Raw genomic sequence first — 23,644 nt, forward strand, 5'->3', positions numbered from 1 at the left:
GTGACATCATCATGGGAATGTGTAACAGCCACATTTTGTAAGAACAAGGTGTAGTTGGTGAACAATACAGACACTTTTCTGCCATTTCCACTGGCATCATCTCATATGATGTTATTTAAAAAAACTTCCTACAACATACTCACAACATATAAAACCTATATGCAAATCTGATGAAAGCTGCTTGTGTTTCTGAAACACATATTCCATACTGGTGGCAAGAATGTCCAAATCTACATTACAAAAATGAAAACATTACCATCCATCTAGGAGTTGCAAATGTATGAAATCCTCTTGTTGGGTAGTTTTACTAACAGGCTTTACAGCAGGGCCTTCCATTAGATTTAAATGTGGCAGGTAAGTTGACAAAGTAGGGTGGGGGGTTGGGGGGACCTACCCCAATGGGGATAATTCATTTTTTTTTTAAAGTAGCATGGTGTAAAGTAAAAGTAGATGGGCTGATAAGGAATCCACTGAATTTACAGACTAAAGGTTCAGACATTTGTTTTTAAGAGAAAAATGAAAGAAGGAAACAATACAACAGATATTTTAATATGACTTTAATGTTTATTTTCTAGATTTAATTAAGATTATGAATCAGAATCAGTCTCCAACTCCACTGTAAAGTTTATCTATTACTTCTTCTGCTCAGGCACCTGCAAATTAAAACAAAATTGTAATGCTTAAATAAAGTCATATCATCTCAGCACTAGTTACATATGCAGAAGTCATGTTAATCAGCATTATAAAAATGTATGAAATTTTCTTCACTGCACTTGTGCTTCCCTTACTATCGTTAAGCCATGATACAAGATAACTTTGCACTTACTTGTCATTTCTGGCAAGTGGATGGTGCAATCAATTTGCACAAAGATGAATTTATTTCATCCAAATATTTCATGTGAATAAAAATTCCAAATGGAGGCACTTGTCCGATCAGACAAGATATATGCATATTGTAGTTAGCTGGACTCTAGCTCTGATAGTCCTGGGCAATAGGATAAGCTGATTTTGTTATCAGTTTAGAAATGCATCCGCTTTGCAAATACTATGCTTTAAAAGACGAAACTGAATCCAATATTGATGAAATAAGAGTCATTTGGATTACCTTGTTTTTTATCATTCTGCGTTGGTTGGGTGCATATTTGAGGGTCTCTGATATGGTCTCTTCCATTCCATTTGCCTTTGCTTTGCCATTAGTTTTCAAGCAGGCTTCTGCATGAGTAATACAATGTTTTAAAATAAGTTTCACAGCAAAGGATGCATTGCATTTTTCTAAATGCCAGCAATAATCAATGGAATATTTTTAAAACATGTACTTTGAAATGTGTCTCAAGTTACTTTATCAATTCATTTAAAAATCTCTGGCAAGTCACATGAAAAACACAATTTAAATCAAGCCATACTTACTTATCAAAGACTTTCTCATTCACATCCTTTACCTCACACAATAAATATCAGCAACACCAACATTAAATTCACACAATCAGTACAAAACCTAGGTGTTACTCTGGACAGTACTCTCACACTGCACCAACATGTCATGAACATATGCAAGGCTGCGTATCTTGAGCTGAGACGCATCAGCTCCATTCTCAGATATCTTTCAGTTGATGCCACTAAAACACTTGTGTGTTCATTACTGCTTTCAAGACTGGACTATGGTAACTCAATTCTGTCTGGTTCATCTTAATATCTACTGCAGAGACTTCAAAAAGTTCAAAACATAGCTGCTTGGATCATACTTAGAGTACCACAATCAGAGTACACCTGCCCGCTGCTCTGTACCCAACACTGGCTATCCATTCAATCCAGAATCAAACACAACATTAGTTCTCTGTGCTACATTTCACTGACAGACTCTAGTCCAACATACCTATCCGACCTCACCTATGTGTACACACAAGTAAGATACTTACACTCCTCTTCCGACAATCATATACTCATTATTCTCACTATGAAAACAAAGTCACATGGACAGCATTCTTTTGCATACCAGGGCCCAGCAACATGGAATGAATTGCCCACTGAACTTAGACACAAAGACGCAGTGATCCCATTCAAGAGTGCTCTCAAAACTACTTATTCTGACTACAAAAACAAACTTAATGACTTAATAATGTTAACTACCTTAAATATTCTCAGCATGTTTTTTATGTTTTCTAATTTCATGGTGTTTGTTTTTGTAATCATATCATTGTGTATGTTTTTATGTTGTCTAATGTTGCAAAGCGCTTAGAGCTTCTAAAGATTAGGCGCTATACAAAGTCCTCATTATTATTATTATTATATTTAGCTTGGATGAATATTTTTTAAATCAGTGGCCATAACTAAAAAATGGGATTTTGTTTTATGATCATAAAAGTATGTTGGACACCATCCATAATGTACAATGCTGTCTGACATTTCTATGCACCTAAGGTTTCCATCTCAAATATTAAAGCAAAATGCATACCGAATTTGACAGATTGATGAAAATAAAAAAAAGCAATGCTTACCATTTGAAAAGAGGCAATTGTCACTAGAATATTCTATTCAAAATGATATTAATTTTGGACACAGGGGATACCACCCCCATGTTTTCCTGACTCGTGATATGTCGGCCTATTCTGTGCACAGCTTTAAAAGATGTAATGTTTATCCATCGAGCTATAGAAATGAAATACATTTACTGTAGACTGTTTCTGTCAGCAGTTAAGTTGAGTAATTAGGTCAGGTTTATAGCTAGTTTACAAAATTCAATGTAGAATGCCAATAAATGACAAGATATATTTTTGCAAACTAAAGTGATCTTGAAAAAAGATTAGTAAAGTTTAACATTTTATAAAAAATAAGCTATTATGTGGAAAAGAAACAACAATGAAATAGGATGCAATGTGTTTACGTCTAGTTTTGGAAGGTACCGTCATAATTGTACCGTAGTTTAATGGGTGGAAAGGCCATTGAAAGGTAAGGGCAGTGCGGAGACCATCGAGTATGTTCCAGAATAGCTGAATCTTTGTAGATACATAGATCCATTCGTAACTTCAGTCCGCAAGCGAAACACTGTACTTCGTATCCCAATCCTGACTCAGGTCCGAAGTAGACAAATCCTGTTCTAGCTAAAACATACGAAGAAGGTAATCCTTCCCTATCCGTAGGCCATTTTTGAAACGTGTCCAATCGACGGGCACAATCACAATAGTCAGGTAAGAAGACTGGAAAATGGTAGGGTTTGAACTTGGAGTTCTCACTGGATTTCTCACTCGATTCTTGCTGCGGCGAAGTCATCCTTCTGGTGGGTGGCTATCCTCTTACAACCAATGTTTTATACCGACATGTCCATACGGCAAAGTAAAGTGGGTGGGAAGCCGCACTCGCTTCTGCTACACGATTTGATAGACTTTTTCCAAGGGTCGACTGACGATGTGGTGTGTGGGTAAACGTACAATCTTGTTGGGTTGATAGGTGGTCACTTTCTCTAGACTGCAAGGCTTCTTTCAATATGCCAAAGTTGACCACTCGACTGGTACGATAATTCAGAGTAAGTCCTTTCACTTTACACTTTGTGTGCACTTCTCCTTGTTTGTCCCAGTATTCGTAGCCGTAATTTTTGGGACCACCACTAACGAAACTTAGAATCTTGTCATCGGGGTGCTTGTCTGTCCAGGCTCCTAAACGGTCTCCTTCAATGTCAGGGTGCTGTTGACTCGGGTGATCGATATAAATGCAACTGTCCATGTCAAAGTACAAGACACGTTCCCCTAACAGTTCTAAAGCTTCGTACAATTTTAAGCGAGCATGAGCTGTCATGTAAGCTGCAATGATGACATTTCCAAAGGGGTCATCTTCTACAAAGTTCAGATCTTCTTCGTAATTCACCAAGATCAAATCCTCACGAACGACGTCCACGTGTTTCATGAATTTGGCTTTGTCGTGAATCATCTGAAAGTAGCGGGAAGGTTCGGTCAAATACTCCGTCTTGGGTAAACACGGTCATTGTGCCATTTTACCCCACAAGCAATTTAACATCACTTTGGCAAACGATCGCCTGCCTTCGTTTTTCTCAATGTGATTTAAAGTAATGCCTTCTTGTGCCCAGAATTTCTCTCTGAATGTCTTTTGGTCTTCGGGAGTGTGACACCAGGACAGATAGCCACTGGCTTCTTGCTCAGTTTCAAAAAGGCATCCACGTAGTCTGCGAAAATGCCTTTCTGCGTGGGGTCACCCTTGTGGAATTATTGTGTCTTGGGAAAGTGGCAAATTTCGTACACTTCTAACAGTTGGTATCCCATGTTCAGAGCTTTGAACAATTCTACGCTGACCCATGTCCCCGTCAAGGCCCGTTCTTCCTGGGTGTGATGACAAGGTTGATCTTGGTTGCACGTTTCAGCACAAGTACGGCACAAAGGAAACATAAGTTTGCCTTGGCAATGGCGAGGTAAGACGGGATGGTATAGGTTCGTGGGAGGCAAAACTTTGCACTTGATCAAGCCTTCGTATTGTCGAATGTTTTTTAGGTCGATGTGTTCGGTGAACAATTGTGGGTGCCCTGCAGGAAAGCAACAATATTTGCACACGTAGGGATACAGTGAACACACGTCCAAGTATTTGATTTCTTCTCCTTTCTCTTCGTCAGCTTGGTACAGCAAACAGGTGGCATTGGTCCTTCCTCCGTACAAACTATTACTTGGGTTCAGGGGGTCCATGAACTGGTAACTTTCCATGAGGCGTTTAAACTCAGGATCGGTGTTCAAACGGTGATTGTATTTGTGTTCCCACATTTCCACCACTTGGTATCCTTCCTGTTCTAACTTTAGGCGTGGCTGACAAATGGCCTGGTACAAGTCTTCCATGGTTCGTTGTAAGAACTGATTTTTAGTGCCGCGGTCAGGGTAACAGACGGGACATCCGTGAAATAAGCAACCGTTAAACTCGTACCTTATCTTGGGGTTTTCTAAGTCCCAGCCATTGACCGAATGCATTCCGATGATCTTTCGCCCTGTCCGTTGCGGGCATGCTGAATCCATTTGTCTTCCTTGTCGCACAAGTAATGCAACCAGCATGGGGCTTTGACCGAGTATTGACGTTTGACATAGTTGGTCGTTTGAGGACTGATGACAGCCACAGTGTTTTCAAGCATGAATCGTTGTCGGTAGACTAAGGAACACGCTTTGGCAATGGTGCAAGCCTCTTTTAAATGATCAACCCCTCCGTGTTCCATGAACAGTTCTCGAAATTTTCCACAGCATCGCCGTAAAATGTCCATGTCGGAACGACGATACTTTAGCATTTCTTCCTGAAAGTCGAAAGGGTCAGAAGCGTGAGCCTGGTACCAAGCGTAGAAAGTTTCTCGTTCGGTACGCATGTTGTCAGGGTCGTAATAGTGAGCCTGAGGCAAATGGGGTAGAACGGCGTGTTGATTGGCTTCTGTATTGAAAAAGTGTGGAAAGTACCCTTTAGCCATTTCTGTCATTCCAAACATTTTAGGCATTCGACTCAAAGGCATGGCTAAGTAGCTCATCGAATCTTTAAACTGCACTTGTCCCACTTGCATCAAAATGATTTTGGCTCCGTTCAAAGTGATTTTAGGACGCTCGATGCCACGTTCCGTATAACATCTCAAAAGAAACTGTCCATCGTATCCGGAGAAATTGTGAGCCATCACCGTGGCATGGTGATGACAATCTCCATAATAATGTTCGATGTCCTCTTGGCTCCACGTCTTGTCGATGGGGTCTAAGACCCATTGTGTGAAATCGGCTAGTGTGTTCGGTCCTTGAAAGATTTTTTCACGCCCTCCAGGAATCTTACTGCAGTGAGGGCAATAACTCAAGATAGGTTCTTGAATCACTTCTCGCACGCTCGATGAGCCACGCAGAAATTAGGAATGTGAATACTGGTCTCTTGCATGCATTCGAAATCGAAAAAGATGAAATTGCCTTTCTTCTTCTTGTGACCATCCTCTTTCTCTGGTTGGGATTGGTATTTTTGTATGTAGCATTGGTGTTCCAAGTCCACAATGCAGTGACAAATGTGACATTTTTTCTTTCCTGAACATACGTGTGCCTTGGTACTGTTGATACATAGACCTTGTCCACACATTGGGCACAATCTCAGGAGTTGACAAGCACATTTCTTCTGTGAACCTTGCATCTTCAGATGTTGTTGGTAACAGGCAGGGCTGACAAATGTGCGCAGACAAGCAGGACAATGCACTGGTTCTTACCCTTCGCTCAGACAGGGTTGAGAGGCCAAACATCCTGAGCATTTCGATCCACAATGTTTGTGTTGCTCTCGATTATTATAACCATCATAAGTCACATTTCTCACAGTAATATTTGTATCCCAGGAATCCAGTGATAGTGGTAATGGTATCGAAATGGTCATCGTGATGATAGAGGTGAATGTATTTTCCATCCTTAAAGTCTTTCCCTCGAAACAACAGAGACCCGCGCACTTCTTGAGGGTGCACTTTCAAGGTGTATCGTGGAGCTAGGGCATCTTGCAATTTTTGCATCTCAGGAATGCCACAGGATGTGTCTTTGGACAGGCATGCTTGTTGTAACAGAAGTTCTGCTTCATTTCGTTGTTTGGCTCGGTTCGATTTTCGAATGTTCTCCCAGGCTCTTTTCCATTCTACCGTGTCGTTCTTGTCGGCATAGGTTCATCCCACCACGATGGCTCGGGCTAAACACATGTGGTCTTGAAAATTGTTAATTTGGACAAGACTTGTTTTGGTAATGCGAAGGTTGTTGACCAATAAGGTCTTTCTGCATTGTCCGGTCCCTTGAGGAGGAGAGACGTGGGTCATGTCCAGTGTGGCTTTTCCATCGGTGATGTCAAACTGGTCATTAGATTGTTGCACGTGTTGAATCTTGTCCATGACTTTGGAAGTGGTCAATTCTGCAGGGCTGCTAAACTCGATCCAAACAGGGGATTTCAAGCCATCATGTTGTATGGAAAGTCTCAAGCGATCATCTTCTTTGGGTTGACATTGTCGCTTGAGTGTGGTGAGCAAAGAATCCCACATGTCGGTGATGAACCCTTTTGCTTTCTCTAACAGTACTTCAGACTTGAAATCTTTAAACTTCACTGTGTATTTGTAAGCCGTAGTTCTAAATTTTCTAGAGGGACGCTTTTCCGTCTCTCGAATGTCATAGTACTTTTCAGGGTTGACTAAGGGTGGTAAACTTTGTTTAGAGGGTTTGGATTCTGGTTCACTCATGTCCTCTTCAAAATCACTGGCATGAATTTGTGCCAAGACTTCAGCCCTAGTACGAGGCGATAGATCACGTTTCTGCCTCTTACTTTCTTCTTCTTTCTTCTCAAATGAATTGGATCATTTCATCTCGATAGCAAAAAGTCAAATGACTAAAGTTTAAACACCATGGATTAATTTATAGTCATAGCAGACCAGCGTATATAAAGGGTATGTGTCTTGTCCTTTCACTATTCATTTCACTCTCAAACTGAGCACAACAATGGAAGAGACTACCAAGATCGAACGTTTCATCAGAGCTTTGCGAGGGGTCATTAGAAAATTCTCTTCAGACCAGCCGAGGGACTACTCTCCTTCCTTTCAAGATAAAAGTCAAGATACTTGCTATATCTGTCAGAAGAAAGGGCATTGGTCTTCAGAGTGTCCAGACCGTCAAAAAAGAAAAAAAAGGGGTTAGAAGAGACAAAAGTCAAGATACCTGTTATTATTGTCAAGAAAAAGGACATTGGTCACCAGACTGCCCAAAAAAGAAACAAGAGGAGTCAGAAGAAGAGAGGGATTCTTCAGAGGAAGAGGAAGAAGAAGAGGAAGAAAACAGACAGGTGAAGAAAAAGAAACAGGAGAAGAAAAGAAGGGAAGAAAGTGAGGAGGAAGAGGAGGAAAAGACTATGACGGTGAAGAAATTAAAAAAACAGAGTGAACAATGAGACAGAATAAGTCTATGAACTTTTTAAAGTGCTCTGTTGTGAATTGTGAATTGTAAATATTTATAAAAGAATAAATTAATTATAAAAGGTAAGTGTCTTTGGGTTTTGATTTTAAAATAAGAACCTACACTCACGCACACTCATACACAGACAGGTACTATTGGGTAAAATGGTTTTTATTAGTTATTGGCAATTGAAAGCCTATCTCTTTTCGAGAGACGTGGATGGCCCTGAAAAGGGCCTTTTTTGGTGTAAGGGGTGAGTTTAAACAATCAACTTTAACTGTCTTAAGCCTTTGCCATGGCCAAGGCCTACTTCTGGACTGCGTACTGTTGATGATGATTTCGTTGAAATCACTAAGGATGGTGCAGTAGGCGTAGTCACAGGGTTGGAGTGTTTAGCTTGGGAAGGTCGTATTCTCTTCGGCCGTAATAAAGAAGTCTGATACATCTGTTTCAGACTTCTTAACTAAAATGTCTAACAGTACCGTGACCGTTTGATTTTGACACCCTTGTTTCTTTGCTGCTGCGTCTTCTTCTTGTTGTTTTTTTCTTACCTCTTCTTCTTGCTGCTGTTGCTGTAGGAGAAAAGCTTGTTCCGCTTCCTTTTGCTGTTGTATAAATTTCTCCAATTCTTCTTTCTGTCTCTGTCTAAAATTTTCCATGTGCGGTAATGAAGGAGAAGGTGACGAAGGTTCAGGAACAAATTCTTGCAAGGTAAAAAAATCCACAAAATCCCAATTCACCTCTTCTGAAAGTAAGTCTGGGTTCCCTTGGGTAGTCTCCACCATCAGTGCACCCAAACTGATCGTTTTCTGAGTTTCCGTCATGTTGAAAAACTGTCGCTTAGATTGACTACGCACAGGCGCTAGCAAATCTATATAGACTATGTGACGTCACAGACTGCTCTCTTCGGATTGGACGTGGGCTGACTGAATTTTGTAACGCGTGTTTGGATTGGTCAACAAACTCAATCCGTTTCAATCCTTCCTCCCCCTATAAATAAGTACAGTTCACTGCATTCCTTCACCTGTTACTCAGCACCCCAACATGTGGACCGATGTACAATCTTCAACGCTTGTGTCTTCGATGATGTTCCGGACGGACATATCAATGTATGTCCGATCCAACTGGACAGTTATCCACAGGACAGACACCAGCCTGTGGATGCGAAGAATCTTATGTGGAGCATCAAGGATGCCTCAAAAGAGTCTTAATCTATGGTCCTGCAGTCAGGCACAGCCTAAGGTCAAGAAGAAGATGTCACAGATGCCCTTTATGTTAAGGGTATATTAACATAAAACCAAAGGCCCTTTTCAGGGCCATTCCTATCTCTCGAAAAGATCTTGACTTTCAATTGCCTACCCCTTTTTTTATTTTTTTGTTTAAAAAAATAATAAAAAAATAGAGACCCCTCCCTGTTTCAATTTTCGCCTGTTCCATTTTCATAGACCCATCAGGTCGGGACCTTATTAAAATAGGGTCCCGACCCTGTTCCATTTCCCCTAGTCCCAAGACAGTCCCACGATTTATTCCCCATGTTCAATTTCCCTTGTCCCTAGAGTGAATATTTTTTTTTCTTTCTCCCATGTTAAATTCCCCTTGTCCCTAGAATGGATATTTTTTTTTTTTCTCCCATGTTAAATTACATAGTCCCCAGAGTGGATATACCCTTTTTAACATGGAAGTTCCCTAGTCCCTAGACCGTCCCTATTCACTACTACCATTGTCATTACCAGCCTGAAACCCAATTTAATGCCATTTGTATAAATTCATTTCAAATAAATATTATGATATAGTTGAAGTGTAAAGTCAAGCAAGTATTCTGTTTGCAGATTTTACATTTTAGATATTATAGTAAAGTCATATTTTCTCTTGTTTAGTAAACTTTATTGCAACTGGTTCCAAAATAGTAAATCTTATTTAATGTTCATTCACCAGAATAGGTATTAATACAATCCCGAATTAACTGTATGGTACTAAAATATACCCTGATCTTGCGTGAGATTGTAATATACAGAACTATACCTCAAGACAACAATAATATATTGAATTTATATTGTATCAAGACTGTCATGGTTATGAACTCCAACTTTATTCAGGTTTTTTCATAATAAATGATCATCTTGTGCTATGGTTGAAAAGAAATCAAAGTTCAGTTTAACTCCATTCTCTCCACATTTGTAAGTTGTTAAGAGGCATACTCATCCTCAGTGTTATAGTAAAATGTAATCTTATTTGGATCAATCTTGGTGGTGTAATATATGAATGGAGAAAGAATATTATCATCCAGATTAAAATATGTTTTATTCAGACTCTACTAAAATTTTTAGTTGGATATGGGTTACGGAGCCTGATGTGTACGAACAAAGCAATGTGTACCATGACCTTTTTAATTTAACATTTTAAACTCCTGCAGAAGAAAGAGATTTTTTAGATCCATTAATCTGTATTAACAAAAACATTTCTTCAGTATGATTTTCAATTACTTAGTATTGACAAAACTCATATTTTAAAGTTGTTGTTTTTTTGTGTTTGGTTTGGCCTTTTATGGTAAACCAACACAAGTAAGTTATTTAGTGCCAAGGCACTTTAAGTATAGTGCCTTGCCCAAGGACACACCATGGTAGCTAACCCAGGTTGGTCTGATGGTAGAATTTGAACCTACCTTATTTCACAGGTCCAGAAAGCTAACCACTGAGCCACTACAGCTCCCCATCTTATAGTGGAATGCTGGTATACTTTATGATCAAGAAGGATGGGTTGGGGTATGCATGTTGCATCTGAAAAAAGTGATGGAATTTTTGTTTACATAATATTTTAGTCATACAATATGAATCATTTTCAATAGATTTAAGATGTATCAGATCAAGTTAAGAAAAATCATATATTCTGTTTCCTGGGAATGTACTAAAATTCACTGTTATTGTTTGATTTTTTGATAGTAAGCTTACTTGGTATTTTTTTCTTTTTAACTTGAATACCTAATTTGTTAACATCCTATTCTAAATCTTCAGAGTTCTGTCTATTAAGTGACAACTGTTGATACATGTAGGGAAGTTTTTGTTTATATCTTTTGATTTTTGTGATTCTGGAAGTTGCAGTATTTGTTGTTGTATTATAACCATTTCAGTAATTTAATGAATGCAGAGTATACTGCTCTATAAATGAAATTTAAGTGAAAATAATGTAAAAGTATGTTTCACTGCAAATATAAATTGTTTAAAATAATATATCATTTATCATATGACTATTCAATTGTGGTAACTAGTATTCCATCCAATATCTATATATTAAAATATGTCTTTTCATACAGCTGGTGATCATTTAGATACAAGTCCAATTGAACATAATCAAATTATCAATGCAGGTGTTTTTATTAGTAGTAGTATTGCAAGTATAAGTGTTAGTATTAAGATTTCATATACAGGTATGATAAGTGTATCATAATGTTTAAATGATGCTCCTTGTTACAACATAAAATATGTTCATTGAAACAAATGGTTCACTGGTAAATTGGCAGCAAAGGTCTTCACTGAATTATGTTGCATAAACTATTTTACAATAAAACATATATGATGCATCTCAATTATGATGAATGTGAGGAGGAGGATTAATAATAATGCAATTTAAGTTATCTTCATAACATAAGTTCTAGCAGATGTGTAATTTTTATGTGGTTCATCATCAGTTTGAAACTGGTCTGTGATTTCTGGATCTGGACATACCTGGTCCCCTGCTGTTGTGCTGCTATGGTCTTTACAGTTCATTAGGATATCAGTTACACTTGGTTTACATTTAGAACCCCATGGGATGGAATGCCCAGTTTGAAACTGAGAGAATGGTTAATTATCCATAATATAACTCCTGCAGTTATTATTAGGTTTGATATCAAGGTCTTTCTTTAAAAGCTTTTCAACTCAGGTTCTGTTCTACCATACAGATAAATAAAGTCAAATTCAAGGCTTTCAGATTTGTCCAGTTTGTTTCATGTGTTGCGGCAGACAGACTGTATATTGCCACTGTACCATATAAATATCAGTGCTTAGTCTGCTCTCAGTTGCTGTGGTTTGATTAGTTACAAGTGTCATCACATGTGACTAATTATTGACCAATGTAATGAAACTTGTATAATTAGAAGGCTGTATTTAAAAACTCTAAAGATCTTAAAAAGAAAATTGGATCGGGGTAAGTAAAACCTTTTACTTTGACCATTTGGCTAGAAAATAATTTTCAATAAGTTTAAATTGGATAATAGTAATATAATAATTAATTACACAAATCAGAATAAAAGCTATTTGCATATCCCCTTACAGCTGTTGCTTTTTCATAGTACTAAGTAGAATAAAGTATAGTTAAGACAGATAGCTTTAAGCTAGAATTAAACTCAAATAAATTGCAAGAAATCAAAACAAACCCAGGATTAAAACTAAAGAAATATCCCGTCATATATACCTTACATCAAATAAAGAAACTCAAGATGGATAACAACAAAATTAATGTCACATCATCAAATAGTTATCTCAGCTGCCTGGTCAACCTAAAGGCAGATAAACTAAGGCAAACTTACTCCGAAGCAGTCTCATCCCCCCTAAGAGAAAAACGACAGATACAGTTCTTAACGCCAATTTTCAACTCGACCCCAACTGACTCGATGAGTAGACTCTACCTGTCACCAAGCGTAAACGAGAATGTGGACAATCTACCGAGTAACCGCAAAACTACATCCGACATGAGTACCCAAACTGAGGAACAATACTCAACAAGCACAAAAACAACCCAGACCACGCTGGTTAAAAACACTAGCAGCCAGGGGACTCAAACTGAGAACCTACTAGATGAAACAGAACGCCCTCACCCTACCACAAATAAAGCAGTCACACACGACTCAACAAAAGGTAAGAATAATAGGAAAACCAAATCCCAAATACCAGTTAGAAAGAATAAGGAACACACTAACTGTCAGAATACAAGACCCAGCAAGCCGGTTATGGACAACGAAACAAAGTCAGCTAAAGAGACAAACACCAGGGGAAAAAAGACCAGTCTGCAAAATATCCAAAACAAGAAACACCCTGCTGAACTGACTCTCTTCGTTAAGGGAGTAAATTCCAAAATAATGAAGTTAGCCTTTAAAACCATAGCATGGCAATTGAACAAACATCACCAAGGAGAATTCACGCTTAAAAGCACTAGAGACGACTTGCTGATAATCAAATGCACCACTGAACAACAGATTGCCAAATATATGGAAATTGAAAGAATAGGCCAAATAAATGTTCAGGTCACTAGACACAACAGAACAAAACAACACATAGACCCAAACCCCCCAAAAACACACAACAAAGGAGTCATATACGTATCAACTCAAAATAAAACCAATGAAATAGTAGACTACATAAGGAGTAAAGGACAGGAAGTAGAGAAAGCAATCCGCCTAAAAACAAGAAGGGGAAAGGATAGCACTGCAGTGGTACTCTTTTTTAAGGGCGCCACCCCAGAAACTATCAAAATAGCCGAAAAACTCGAGGCTAAAAAAATTTTTGCTTTCAAAAACAAACCACGGTTCTGTGGCAACTGCAAAAATTGGGGGCATTACTCTAAGAGTTGCGGAAACCTATTCCGGTGCAATCAATGTGGTCTTCACCACCCAGACCGGAAAACATGTAGCGCCACCAATCAGAACTGCGCTAACTGTAGTGGTAACCACAAACCAAACCACGCAGAATGCCCCAGGGCTCTTAGAGAAGCCCTAATAGTCGAATATATGATCTCCCATGGGGTAAACTATAAGCAGGCCAAAACAAAAATCAGGATACCAAAAACAAAATAAATAGGTAGCACCCTCACTGGTAGGAAACACGCATAAAACGAAAACAACAGTAAATTAAACAAACTATTAAGACTTTTTGCACTAGTGATGGATTCCAGAGCAGAAATCAAAATATGGCAATGGAATGCACGCGGCCTTAGGGCCCACGCTGACCAACTAAATAACAAAATACTTGAACAGGAAAGAAAACCAGATGTTATATGCATACAGGACACCCACCTAAATGATACCTCACGTATCCCAAACATCATAGGCTACAACACCAAATACCTAAAGCATCGATCCCCCACAGCAAGAGGAGGGGGGTTAGCAACCTTTGTTAGAGATGGAATTACATCAGAAATGCATAAATTAACAGATAGTAGACCGCCCAATGACTTCGAAATACAGATAGTCAAAATAACCGCTCAAACTAAGCAGGTACTAATCGTTAACCTCTATGAAACAAATGAGCAGCGCAATTTAAGTGCAGACGAAACAATCAAAATGATTAAAGACTGTGGAGAATGGGTGGTAATATGCGGGGACTTCAATGCGCACAATGAACTATGGGGGAGTCAAAAGACGGACATTAAAGGAAAAATTGTAGAAAAATGGGCACAAAAATGCAACTTAGTTTTTCTAAACAACGGAATGCACACCCGGATAGATGACAGAACAGGCCACACATCAGCAATAGACCTATCTCTATGCACACCAAGATTAGCAGGCATTTCTGATTGGCAAGTTGATGAAAGCGACCCTATGGGAAGTGACCATTACCTTATAAATATAGAAATACAAATTAGAATACCTCAAAATAAAGCGTCCTTCACACCAAGATGGAAATACGAACAGGCCAACTGGATTAGGTTCAAACAGATAGGTGACTCAATCGACCCAGAAACCATATATCACCGGGACATTGACACCTTTAATGACAAATTAATAGAAACCATTAACACAATGGCCCAAGAAACAATTCCTAAAACTAAAGGAGTAGCACCCAAACCCACGGTGCCCTGGTGGAATAATGAATGTAAAATAGCAATTAAAGAGAAAAAAAGAGCTCTAAACAAATTCAAAAGAACTAAAAATAATAGGGACTTTAACTACTACAAGGAAAAGGAAAAAACTGCCAAACAAACTATTATGATAGCTAAACAAAACTCATGGAGAGAATTCTGCTCAAAACTAGATATTAACACAAAATCGAAGGATGTGTGGCAAAGAATTAAAAAAATGAGAGGCAAAACTAAATCAATAACCCCCAACATACCTGGACAAAACAACAAACATAAGGCAGAATTATTCGCAAACTATTTCGCCAACATGTGTAGCAATACCAACTTAGAGGATAAGTTTAAAAATCATAAAAGGCAATTTGAGGAAAGCAACTCTGACAACATAAAGGAAGCAGGAAATAATGACGGCCCACTAAACCTTCCGTTTACAGAAGCCGAATGGAGAAAGGCCCTCGCCGGCAAAAAGACCACATCCCCCGGGGAGGACACTTTGGGGTATGAAATGTACAAGAACCTACCCAAAAAACTTGTCACAATTGCACTTAACCTATTTAATAAAATATGGGAAACCGGTACCATACCTATAAGATGGAAAAAGGCAGTAGTGGTCCCGATTCTTAAGCCTGGAAAACCCTCAAGCGATATAAAATCATACAGGCCCATATCACTAACAGACAATATATGTAAAATAATGGAAACTATGGTAAACAAAAGGCTGAAATACCATTTAGAAAGCAAAGGACTACTAGCTAATACACAGAGCGGGTTTCGCAACTACCGAAGCACAATAGACCAACTCATGAGACTAGAAACCGCTGTCAAATTAGCATCTAGAGAAAAATTTTAAAAATCCAGATATGTTACAGCCATCTTCTTAGACATGGAAAAAGCATATGATCTAATGTGGACTAAGGGACTGATAAGTAAACTTAAACCATACGGAATAACTGGCAATATATACAAATTTATTGCTAACTTCCTAACCGATAGAAAGATACAAGTCAGACTAGGACAAGACTACTCCGAACGATACAAACTGGAAAATGGCACGCCACAATGAAGCGTAATCAGCCCAACTTTATTTAATATAATGATAAACGACCTGGAAACAGCGGTAAAACCCAACCACCTTGACTTATCCCAATTCGCCGATGACAGCGCCGTATGGAAAACTGGCAACCCGGCCAGCAGAGAAACGACCAAGCACTTACAAAAAGGACTAAACGATATAGGAAATTGGACAGATAAATGGGGATTTAAATTGTCACCTCTAAAAACAGTAGGCATAGTTTTCAATCCGGGAGGTGGCCACCCCCCACCCACTCCAAACTTAACCCTAAAGGGGGTACCCATCAAATTCGAAAAACAAGCGACACTCCTAGGTATGGTATTCGACCACGAACTCACGTGGGCAGCTCATATCCAAGAACTCGTAACGAAGTGCAAACGAGACATCAACCTCCACAGAAACCTCAGAGGGGTGAATTGGGGGGTTGATCAAAAAACACTCGTTACCCTATATAGAGCACTTATAAGAGCAAAATTGGACTACGGTTGCCAGGTATATGGAGCGGCGAACGCCACGTTACTAAAGAAACTAGACACAGTCCAATCAAAAGCGCTAAGGGTATGCACCGGCGTCCTAAATGGTACCCCCACACAAGATATCTTAATAATAGTAGGAGAACCCCCGCTAGACCTAAGGCGGAAGGAATTGATGCTGCGATACTCGACTCGAATATCAATACACCAACCCAACCACCTCACGCTACAAGCCCTCTTAGCATGCGACAAACCATTCGATACAAAAGGAAAAAATAAAAAAATACCTAGTGGGAAAATAATTATAGAATTAAAAAGGAAATTTCAAATCGCAAATATCAACCCAGAAAAAATAAGGTACTACCCAGACCCCCCGTGGACCTGTCCCACACCACAAATAGATCTTAGCTTACGTAAACTAGGACAAAAACAAAATGACCCGATAGGACTAAGAGCATCAATACTAACGTACATTGACAACAAATACGAGACATACACGCAAATCTTCGCAGATGGATCAAAAACCAAAAATCCAAATAAAACTGCAGCAGGGATAGTGATCCCAAAATTAGATGTCACCGTTGGAAAAAGACTCCCAGACCAATGCGCTATATACACGGTAGAATTCATGGCAATACTAATGGCATTAACATACGTCAAAACATACCCCACAACTAAGGCAGTCATTCTAAGCGACTCTTACAGTGTACTACAATCGTTAGCAACGGACCAATCCAAGAGCAGACTTAATATGATTAATCATGCAAGATCGCTACTTAAAGAGATTGAAAAAAACAACAAACACGTTGAATTCGTATGGATACCCTCTCACATCCATAATCCCAGGCAATGACAAAGCAGATGCAGAAGCAAAAAACGCCACAAACGAACCAAAAGCCCAAAATATAGCATACAGCGTCACTGAAATCAATAACATGGGACAAGATCAATGACATGTGGCAAGAGCTATGGGAAAAATCGGATGCAAACAGTCTAATACACACGATGATGAAAAAAGTAAGTAGAAAAGTCGAAAGTCCGACCTTCAAAAATCCATACGATATAACAATAATAAATAGAATAAGAACAGGTAAAACACTATTGGCAGGATGCGCAGGGAAACACATAAAAAGGGGACCAACCGAAAACTGCCCCTACTGCCCAACTCCAGAAACAATCGCACACTTAATAAATATATGCCCCAAATACAACCAGGAAAGGGCCGAACTAAAATCTCAACAGGAACAAATAGGAGAACGGTGGACATACCCGGAGTTACTTGTGGCAAAAAACAATAACATAGGAATGACCTATAATAACATCATGACATTCATTAACAAAATAGGCAAAAGGGGACAAATCTAAACCGAATGAAGGGTTGGGTATAAAGAGAGACCATGTAAAGAAATTAAAACCAATAAACCTAAAAGATCGAACCAAAAAAGAAAAAAACTAATCAAAATATTACAAATCACTGTTTGGGAATTGTGACGGCCGGCTCGGGCTAGTGGGTTCACAGACTGACACCGCCGCTCATAACCCGAACAATAAAAACCAGATAAGGACGAATATTACAAAATCACTGTTTTGGAATTATAATGGCATGCTAGGCCCCGTAGGTTCAAAAAAAAAAAAAAATATAAAAAAATAAAAATAAAAAAAATATACATTAAAATAAATCACAAATAGCTAAGCTAAACAAAAATAACAGGTAAATAGCCAAGTGGTCAAAGCGAAGGGAAACAAAGGCAATCAAACCACCTCCCTCGAAGAAAACATCTCACGGCGAACATGGCAGTATCAAAAGGACGAGAAGACCAAAACAGAAACGGACACGGGATAAGGCAGAAAGAGCTGAAATAAAGAAGAGCAGGAAAAGGCACAGAATGAAGTTAAACGTCCTAAGGCAGTAAAAGAAGAAAGAACAGGACACTTGCAGACCTTGGGGAATGAAGGCAGAAACAATGAAAAGAGTATGCCTCAAATAATCAAACCACCCCCACCCCCCAGTATGAAAAGAATTGCCTTCCCGAAATCAAACAAAAGAAATAAGGCCACCACCCCCCACATCTAATTAGAAGTGTGAATGAGAAAGTGAGCGTGAATGTGTGTTGTCGGGATATGTGGGAAAAGCAGAAAAACGAACAAAAATGTCTATAGCCATCACACAAATATAGCATACACACTCCCTACCCACCTTTTTTTTCTTTTCTTTTCTTTTTTTTTTTCTTTTTTACAAACAAATTTTACCACATAGGGCTTTCATTCTGACCCACGAAAGCCCTCTTTTGACCAACAACTTACTGGCCCTGAAACACACTGATTGGTTTAAAGCCACACGTACGAAATACTTAACCAAATTGAGATCTCCAAAACAAAATAAAGGGCTACTAAAAGCCTACTAGATGTGAAAAAATTTTCGGAAAATTCAAGTACGCAAAGTACACAAAATTTAATAGACCTTACAAAAGATAGGAAAATTCACAACTCAGGAATATCTGAAGCGTATGTGACAATCACATGTTTGGCAAGATAGTACAGGAATAGCCCAATAAATATAGGGAACTGGGCATTGATTGCAACGAAAATTTAATAATACTGCTGCTGGTGTGCTTCGGTTACTGCCTGAAATGAGAGAGGAAGGAGATGCAGGATGCAGAAACAGACCACCAACGGAGTACAACGATGGAGAAGGTTGCAGCGACGAGAGCCTGGGCGGGACCTTTTGGGGCACCTGGGCTTCGGTTTGCTTGCTTGGGGGCATTGTATAAGTTAATCGCTAAATTCAAAAAGTACACAAACGTGTACAAACTAAACAGTCGCACATACCGAAAGGTGCACGTGACTTTAATCCAATGAATGAATGAAATGTGTGCTAGAGGATAGGGTTAGCAGTTATACTCCCAATTATGTTTGTGATGAGCAAAAGCAGCTGCACAAATTTGAGCTTTTAGTTTGGTTCTGGTAGGGTCAAAGGATGCAGGTACATTTTACATTCATTTTTTACTAGAAATAGCTATTTTCAATATTTTTCTGTGACAAGGCAACTAAAAGAATCAGTATGTGCCTTATGCATGAATAAAGTTCACTAGTACTATAACAAATTAGCATACTTTTCATCACCCCTCTACCATCAAGATTTTTTTATATTTACCTCTGTAGCAGACACAAATAAAAGTCGGCAGCTCATTTGCAGACTAAGTTACGCATATGATCTCCAATGCTCATCTAACTGTGACAGGCAGTCACCAACAAGCCAACCTATTTCCATGCCTAACTCAAAGTAAATCTGAACCACATTATAAATTTAGCTTATGTGTAAATTTATAAATGCTAGGCTTGTGATAATTAGGTTCATGCCTTCTACCTTAAAAATTAGAGGGATGTCAAAATACGAAACTATCCAGTGAGACCTATGATGTTAATTTTAATCCCTATGGGATTTGTGACATAAAAAACCCAAATGCTTTATGTATTAAAAGGTAACTAATGGGGGCAGGATCTGCAGTGAATCAATGGTTAGTATGCTAGACTCCTGATAAAAATGTTTGTGTTAAAATCCTGTTATCAAGTCAACCAGGTTACCTACTGCAATGTACCCTTGCCTTACTCCAATTCCCTCAGTACTCAGTAAACAACTAGTGTTGCTGTACATAACAAAACCAGTCCATATTGATTTTACATATTTTACTAAATCCTGACAAAAATAATTCTCTAAATAAAGAATGATTAATATGTGATGGTCTCGCATGTAATCAAACTCTTCCAAGCTTTTAATGATATGAACCGATTTATCAATGTTTATCAAATTTGCATGAAAAACTATTTCTTATTTGTCATCAAATATGTTCAATGTTTTGATCATATAAGCATTTCTGCTACATTAAATCAAAATAATCTTTTTGTCAGAAATAGAGCCCTTATAGTATTTGCAAGGTCAACCAATCAGATGCAGAATTTGAGTTTAATATGAATGAATATTTTTTTTACAAAATTGCTCTTTTGCTATATCTTGATGAGATAAATCTATTCACCAAGTCTGATGAAATTAATGAGAAATAGTTTTAAGAGCAGTAGCAAGAATGGCTAGTGAGATGTAGAACCACCACATTATATGCATAGATTTTGCTTATAGCCTCAGACATACAAGCAAATAATTAAACAAGTCAGATCTAAATTGGATCATAAACACTGTTGTGCAAATCATAAGAAACTCTGCCAATCAGATGCAAGGTCACTTCACTACCATACCTTTATCACACTCATAATAAGCATCATTGTGAAACTTGACTCTATAAGCCCAATGGCCAAGCATGATCAAACTTGAATCAGCAGTAGTGGTTATAACCTCATGTATTTGTATGCATCTTCACTTCTTCAATCTAGATCTCATTTATATAAGCATGTATTCTACGTTTAGTAAAAACTGCACTACATGTATAAATATTGCATGCGGTGGTAACATACTCAGATGAAAGATCACCTTATTATTATTAATGGTTAACACTCATCAAACTTCAAGGACAACTTAATGATTTTAGCCTATATTGTGGAAGTATGGCTTTTAGGCTGGTTAAAAAACTCAACTAATCTTATACATGATCACATGTATATACTTGGATTTTGCTCATTATTAGATTTATCCAAGATGTTGATTTAAGCCCAAAACCAAGTTTTATATAAACAAATTGATCAGAACTATGGACTCCAAAGTAGCTAATTTCTTACTGTTGAAAGACAGAAGGGGATGTGAAATAAATAACACACTCTGGACCATTACATAAACCCACTTAGCCTTTTGACCAGTTGAGATAAAATATCAACAATAATGTTAAATAAGATTGATAAATTATGTTTTCTCACATTACCTCTAGCCCTTTTCAACATGGATGGTATTTTTCTTCCACATATGTCAGCTCTTAATTAGTGGCCCTTTCCCATCATGAATGTTGTAGGTGAAACTCTCAGAATTAGGCTTTTTAATTTATATCTGTAGAAGAAAAAAACTATTGGTCTGCATATATCAATGTCACCATTTCTGTATTAGATTAAAATACCATATGTGTGTGTGTGTGTGTGTGTGTGTTAATTTTAGAATTTAAGCAAACTTGTCTCCATGTGTTTATTTTAAAACTGATGATGATAACACATAACAGGTTCAATGGATAAAATGTTATTTCTTACTTCTTACAACTGCTCATTATATCTGAATTTACATTCAATGTTTGTTTTAATTAACATATTTGGGATATTGGGCAAATTATTTATTTTGTAGTTTATCATTATATCATTTACCAGTCTTTTATCATTCAAATATGTAATATAGTACCATTATACTGACTTCATATTCTATATGATATCCCAGCAATACATATTAAGCAGATAAGTGCAAATAAAAATGTTCAGAATGTAAAATTTACTCCAAGCTCAAAGAAGATCAGCAAAAGATAATATCCAACAAATTACCAAACAAAAAGCGAAGTTAACGCAGTTACCTTTATTATGATGTCTCCAACACCAACGGTACTGTACAGCTACGTCTTCTGAGTTTTACCGTCATCTTGTCTTTCAAACCAGAATTAATTTCTTGAGCTCTTACAAAATGAAGAAACTTTTAAATACTATAATTTAAGCAGCTTCTTTACATGCCATCAGATAAATTATGGCACAGTGTTATGTCTGTCAGCAAAGCGCAACTTCACATTTGGACGGCGCGCTGTGTGGGCATCGCCGACACAGCAACTGACATGAATTCTCTATTAGCAGACAATGATTCGGAATAAATCCTTCGCAAATCTAACATTCTCGATTTTTCATAGTTCCACTTTTCATTGTTGCATCTGTTTGATTGTACAATTGCTAATGATGTTCAATGAATCAACTTCAATTCATCTGCTGTCTGAAATCCCGGTTCAGTTGGTATTTTCTTCCGCGCATGATGCCGTGTAAATAAAAGATACGGTCGACATTCAAAGTGGTTTAGGTTAATTTATTATTTTTCTTTATTAAGGTCATTTGCAGAAAGTGTTTCGCTAGGGTGAGAAAAAAAAAATATAACAAAAAGAAAACTTTCTTTTCCAACGCTAATACTGTATATATTTCAATTTGTGATTGATGCTCTAAATAAAAAAAAATGATAATAAAGCATTTTAGCCCGTGGCTTCGGCACGGCACTCGTTTTTGTGGGTTTTTTAAAATGTTGTTAGTATTGTTTTGGGGTTGTTTTTTGTGTGTGTACCACACTAAAAAACATACCAGGTATTAGGCCTAACGTAGGAAAAGAAATTATCCTCTATTTATTACTATTCTTACTGTCAAATGACGCAAAAGTGATCAAATTGCTATTAAGATTATGTTTTGTATAACACTTACCGCTCGTTTTCCTCGAGATAAAGCAGCCACTTCAAAATGATTATAAAATCTGTGACAGATGAAAAACGTGGTTTAAATAATTCGTAATCGCCTGCCTTAAAATACTGTAGGAATTTGCTAATGTATTTCATGGCCCTCGTTTGAATAGATACCAACGATCATGTATATCGACCAAAATTTGTATATTCCTGCCCACAATCATGTATTTTGTATTAAACCGTATATTACACGAGCGCTCGGTGGCAAACTCGGGGGGGGGGGGGTCTCTATTATACCCAGAGGCGTAGCTATGATATTTTGCGCCCGGGGACGAACTATAAAATTGGCGCCCCAGCCCCCTCCCCGTTTAATCACATTTTTGAATATTACCCTTGTTTACTTATTATAATGTAACGTTGTAAGCCTCATTTTGGCGCCCCTGTACCTTGACGCCCGGGGACATATGTACTCCCCTTCCCCCCCCTCCCCCAGCTACGCCTCTGATTATACCTGCTGTATCAGTTGAGAAACATATTGAACAGATCAGGCCCCAATACTCTCGCTCTGAAAAACATTAAAATAATTATATGCAGAATATCGGTAGGTCTCCCTCTTGCCGAAAATGTCAGCACCATATATATTTTGCAAGTAATGTAATGGGTATAATAACACACACACACACACACACACACACACACACTTTTTTTTTGGGGGGGGGGGCAACGGACAGATGCCCCCATTTCCCCCAAAAAATAAAAAGTATTTTATATTTGTGTATTTCCCCCTCAGATGTGTTCTACGTTTTATTAAAACAAAATTTTATATAAAAAATTTAGTTTTTAGAATTTTTGATGGGGTATTTATGTTTCCATAGTGTTATCTAAAGGGTTGTTCGTCCGAGTCTGGTTTCCCTCACCTTGCTCGAAGTTCATTCCCTTGAAATGTTTTGTAACCTTTGCTATATGTCGCCTAGGTCTCAGTGTTTGCTATATGTAATGGTGTTATATTGT

The 23,644-nt window shown here is 38.1% G+C and overlaps 1 long non-coding RNA gene across 1 annotated transcript; it reads right to left on the minus strand.

Annotated features, from left to right (window-relative positions):
- Nucleotides 1–1,103: 1,103 nt before the first annotated feature.
- On the minus strand, nucleotides 1,104–22,840 carry LOC149799587 (uncharacterized). Its single transcript, XR_016421191.1, has 4 exons — nucleotides 21,779–22,840; nucleotides 21,152–21,273; nucleotides 10,573–10,687; nucleotides 1,104–1,212 (listed from the first exon to the last, which is right to left on the minus strand). It is a non-coding gene; the product is annotated as an uncharacterized LOC149799587 (long non-coding RNA).
- Between the last annotated feature and the right edge of the window lie 804 nt (nucleotides 22,841–23,644).

This window comes from Sinohyriopsis cumingii, chromosome 5, assembly GCF_028554795.1.
Source record: "Sinohyriopsis cumingii isolate HCF-2022 chromosome 5, ASM2855479v2, whole genome shotgun sequence".
NCBI classification, from domain to species: domain Eukaryota; kingdom Metazoa; phylum Mollusca; class Bivalvia; order Unionida; family Unionidae; genus Sinohyriopsis; species Sinohyriopsis cumingii.